The following is a 6,000-nucleotide window of genomic DNA, read 5'->3' as shown; positions in this document are numbered from 1 at the left end:
GGCAAATGGAAGACCCTTAACTGGCGGTGCTGTTGAACAGAAGACCCAGCGACCAGTGGCTCAGGTACACAGCAATGCCTATAAAGAAGGGGGAAGTGCATAGTGCAATGGGTCTCAAGCCTTTCATACCCCTGCTTTATCCTGCCCTCCCCTCTCCACTTGTCATCTCTCACTCCCTGGTTATAGGTGTGTGCAGGATGAGAGGGTGAGCCTGGTCATTCCAATTCAGCAGCTGTCTCTGCTCTGCCCCTGCCTGCTCGGAGTCTGAGAGCAAAACTATCTCTCTCTAGCTTCCATTTTCTGTATTTCTCTCTCTCCCTCCCTCTCTTTCACACCAGCTCTCTCTCTCCCTTTTTGACTCATTTACTCCCTCCCTCTCCCCTTTATCTCTCCCACACTCTTTATCTCACTCACCAACTCTCTACTCTTTCCATCTCTTACACTTTCTCCCTCGGTCTCTCAAACGCTCTCCCTCTCACACACATTCGCTGTCGCTCCCACCTCTGTGACTCTCACATAATGTACTTCCCCTCAGTTTCTCAAAAATGCACTTGTCTTCTCTATATCTCTCATACTCTCTCTGCTTCTGTCTGTCTGTCTGTCTGTCTCACAAACACACACACACACACACACACACACACACACACACGTGGATAGGTAGCAAGAGAGAGAAGTTTTCTTTTGTTAAGTGCAGTGTTACAGGCAGAAACAACCTCATCTGAATCAGGCCCAGTGTGTTCCAGGGTTTCATCTGCCATTACAGGACACACTCCTTAGTGTTCATAGGTAGGTGGCGTTCAATATACCCTCTTGGTAAGGCATGGCACGGCCTCTCAGTTACACGGCACATTCTACTAGCAGCTAAAATCTCCTTGAAGCTAGTTTTCAAAAGTAGGCAAGTATGGCACAGATTGCTCAGCACACATCACTGATGCATTGCATGTGTGTGCTGAGGGATTGGTGATTAAGCGCATCACTCAACATGGGGCTCCCATGGCCCCGGTGTATGGAGCTAAAAGCTGGGTACACACCTAATGATTTATCTGTCCAATCTGGTAAAATATGGGAGAAAATAAGAATCCAACATTTGCTCCCATACAATGGAAAACAGACAATGGTCATTTAGACATATTGGTTAAATTCATTTTCATTTTACAGATGTATCCAAATAATCAGAAAACAGAGAGTTGTAGTAAACGGAGTACAGTCAAAGGAGGGAAAGGTTACAAGTGGAGTGCCCCAGGGATCTGTACTTGGACCGGTGCTTTTTAATATCTTTATTGGTGATATTGCAAATGGAATTGAGGGTAAAATGTGCCTTTTTGCAGATGACACAAAGGTATGCAACAGGGTAGACACACCAGGAGGGGTAAAACAAATGATTGAGGATCTAGGTAGATTAGAGGAATGGTCAAGAGCATGGCAACTACAGTTTAATGCCAAAAAATGCAAAATCATGCACTTGGGTCCCAGAAATCCAAAGACTCAATATAGTATAAATGGCACTATAATGGAAACTACTGAGGAAGAGAGGGATCTAGGTGTCACTATTTCAAGGGACTTAAAAGCAGGTAGGCAATGTAACAAAGCAATGAAGAAGGCAAGTCAGATGTTTGGTTGCATAGGGAGAGGTATCAGCAGGAGAAAGAAAGAAGTAATAATGCCACTGTATAGATCATTGGTACGACCTCACCTAGAGTATTGTGTTCAGTTCTGGAGGCCATATCTCCAGAAGGATATAAATACATTAGAGACTGTACAAAGAAGAGCAACTAAAATGGTGCATGGCCTACATCACAAAACGTACCAGCAAAGACTTAAAGATCTTAATATGTATACTTTAGAGCAGAGAAGGGAAAGGGGGGACATGATAGAAACTTTCAAATATATCAAGGGCTTTAACAAGGTACAGGTGGGAGACATTCTTCACAGGAAGCGGAGCAACAGAACACGAGGACATGCACTGAAACTAGAGGGAGGAAGATTCAGGGGAAATGTGAGGAAGAATTTTTTCACAGAAAGAGTAGTAGATAAGTGGAATAGCCTCCCAACAGAGGTGGTAGATGCAAATACAGTAGTACAATTTAAACATGCTTGGGATAAGCATATTGATATCCTTACATAAAAATAAGGATCAAATATGGTTTGAGGTAACATGTTTAAAAAAGGGGCAGACTAGATGGGCCAAGTGGTTCTTATCTGCCGTCAAATTCTATGTTTCTATAATCATTTTTGTACATTTGTAGGTGTGTACCCAGCCTTAAACTGAATACACATTACGGCCCTTATTCAGATCTGATCACAGTACAAATTTATTCTCAAAATGGGCAAAACCATGTGGACTGCAGGTGGAGAAGAAAATATTATGTCCTTTCAACAGGCAAGCCAAAAATTCCCTGTATTGAGTAACTTCCCTCTTGCTTATTTTCAAATGAGTATCTTCGCAAAATCAGTGACCAAACATTTTTCTGAAAATTGGTATAATGACCTAGATTGTATGTTGAGAGCAAATCCTGCAACTGAAAAAGCCATTTCTATACATTATAATTATCTGAGACCACTCATACCACATTCTGACACTCGCTCGGGTATGAGCATTAGATGCAAGTTAGATCAGGAAAATCCTGTAACCATAAGGTTACAGGATTTTCTTGATCTAACTTGCAAAATAAAAAACTTAAAAAAAAAACATTGTGAACTCTTGCCGCTTGCTTCCTGCTGCACAATATCAGGAATGGTTTTTAAATCTATACCATAGGGCCTACTACTCACCCCATAGGCACCTATTGGTAGGGATGTCGTCACCTGGCTCCTGCCCCTGCTGTGGGGAAACAGAGGCAGGATTACTACACTGTCTCTGGTCCTGACCTTTAACATGCCATTTTTGGCTGCAATCTGTAAGTTTGTCCTGGAAAATGTCAATTACACCCCCTTCAATGCAGAGTGGGCTATATTCTGGATTATACCCATAACTCAGAAAGTGGCCAAAGGTTGCAGGAAAGTGTTATTATCAGAACAAGTGCCCGCCTATAAAACAATATTGCAGGGTTGGATTTCCCCATTTATTACTCTCTTCAAAACTAAATCCCATCACATCTTTCAAATGGATTGGCTCGAAACGACTTTAGAGAAACGCACTCCCAAGTTTTTTGAAACCTGGGAGAGTTATATAGCCACCCTTCCTGTGGGGTTGCGAAAGAGAATTGAGGCCACACTAAGAAACACAGAATGGTATGAAGTAAGAAGACTACTGGGCAACCCCACTATCATTTTGAACTGATAGATTTGGATATTATTAGTGGGCTCTTGAGACTCAAGGCTCCCAGTTATTATTAATGTTGTATTATCGTCATTATTTCATTTATGTTGTTGATTGATCCTCCATAATAACCTCTCAACAGATATTATTTGTAATTTCATATACTGTAGACTTTATTTCAATGGAGAGTGTAACTACAAATTTATGACCTGATTGTATATTGAAAAACTCTTGTCTATCCTAACCACATTCAGTTTATCATAAGAACAATTTGTAATGTTCTAAAAACTATTTTTATGATATTGTTATAACTTTGCAATGCAATATTTCGATAAAGAGTTCATTTGCTGAGCAATAATGCACCAAACCCGAATACAGCATCACATTGGACCAGATTTCTGCAGTGTCACTTGCAATGATACAGACAGAACTCACAGCCTATAATCTGCAAGGATTTTATGTTAAAAGTTGTCTGGATATCCCCTTTATCTCTTTCCTAACCATTTTTGCTGCTAATACTGGGCATATTTGAATAAACTGCGCCATAGCTCCCATGGTCAACACTTTTGCTATTTTATATATATTTGGACATTAAGTCCTATGACCTACAGTATATTGGATAATTCAAGATTTCAGTTTGTGGATTAAATTTTCATTAGTTCTAAACTCTCTAAACGTGGTTTTAAAATGTACAAACTATATTACTGTTTGAACAACAAATACTTAAGGTTCCATATATTTGTATTTCATAGTTTAAGGATTGAGAAATCCCTTCACCAGCAGAGTATTGACATCACACTTACTGTAGTTATATTGTTTAGCTATGCCCCCAAAATTGTTGTGACAGGTTTGTGTTTCACTTGCCACCCACCACTACCTTCCATAAATTCTCCCCGTCTATCACACTGTTTCAACTACCTGCGCTGACCACCACCAGTATTCTATGTTGGCACTTGTGATGCATGACTGACAAGAGCAGTCCAAAAGAAAATCACTCAGGCCCAGTAACACAGGATTTAACCCACATGAAATACTAATGGCTGGAAAGAGGTAAACCATTTCATTGGCCTTTCCATGATATATGAAGGAGTGATTCATACTCATTGCATGAAGCCAGACAAATGTGTTTTATTTTCTATTCCTATGTCCAAGCTGCAATTTCTGAGTTATAAAAACATCACTAAAATAAAACAATAAAAAAAAAAAAAACTTTTATAAATGTTAATACAGTATATTGAAAAGCTTGTAGTTGTGGACCATTGGTGCTACTTCACACAAGTATCTTAAATCAACAACCCCTCTGACTAGAATAAAGCATGCATCCCCACATACTTTTAATGGCTATTGTTTTTTTTTTAAATTAACAGTACTTTGTGTATGGTTACTGTACCCACCTAAGGTACAGTACAACAAAATACCATGAAACTAAGCTTCAACTACAAAATATAAATGATGGAATTAATTTATTTTGATGGAAAGTGTAGTCACAAATTCATGACCTGACTGTATAAAAAAAAACTTTTTGGTCTATTTAATCACATTTCAAACAATGTATAATTTGAACAATATGTAATGTCCTGAAAACAAATGTTTATGACATGGTTATAAAATTGCAATGCAATATTATAATAAAAAGTAAAAAAATAATAATTATTATATTATATATCTCGCTGCACACCCACAGGAGTTGGATGCATACTATACACCAGTCGTTTTTTAACCACATAAACGTGAAAGTGATCCCTGTGGTTTAGCAGCTCACCTCAAGCTATTTTTTGACAGAAATTGGGCTTTCAAGTCCTATACCTCTGCAGGACAGAGGTTTTATCGAAACTGACATGGTCAGCAGAGGCGTACCTAGATATTCGTAGGCCCCATAGCAAAAGTTTTCAAGGGCCCCCTATTTAGCAACTGATGGTGTTAAATGTGTGTAAAACATTACTTAAACAGTAAATATGGGCCCCCTTCAGCTCTGGGCCCCATAGCAGCTGCACCCCTTGCACCTATGGTAGTTACGCCCTTGATGGTCAGTAACCCTTACATTCATTTCTTCACCATTGGAAGAAAACCTACTTTATGGTACAAACCAGATTGGATCCTCACTTGCCCCTGATGAAGTCCTAAGGGACTATCCTAAGAAGTTTCATGTACCTTGAAGTTGGATCTGTTCACATTCACCTGAATTAAACTGTATCCGAAGTTGTAACCTGCATCAAATGTTGTACAAACTTGTTTTTATTGATATTTTGTCATTGTATAAGTTGAATAAATATAAATCGTATGCACCATTGTATGATTTATAATATACTAAATTGGTGAAATAGACAGAGCGCACATCCACCTTTTCTTCCTTCCATCTTTTCCTTGTAGAACCTATATTAACAGCTAGGTTACGGTAGAAGTCCAGCTCACAAACCAGCACAGAAAAAGGACCACACTCCCCCCACTTTTGAGATATATATAGATATATATATATATATATATATATATGTCTTGCTGATGTCCGGCACTCCCCGCACTCGTAGTGTTCTTGCCTGGGTGCCATCCAAGGTGGAGTATCCACCAGATATAATGAAAGCAGAAGGTGAGGCGTCACTCGAGGGCTTAGTAGAAATAAACTTTATTGTGAGGCGGTCAACGCCGTTTCGGGTTTCCCCGTCGTCAGGACCAAAAAGTGCTCAACTCAAAAAAACAACTGTGCAGTGTTTAAATACAAAAACTTACATTTGGAAGACCCTCCC

The sequence above is a fragment of the Crinia signifera genome, chromosome 6 (genome assembly GCF_055691185.1).
Source record: "Crinia signifera chromosome 6, ASM5569118v1, whole genome shotgun sequence".
In the NCBI taxonomy this organism is placed as follows: domain Eukaryota; kingdom Metazoa; phylum Chordata; class Amphibia; order Anura; family Myobatrachidae; genus Crinia; species Crinia signifera.
Note: the sequence above shows the minus strand (reverse complement) of the source record.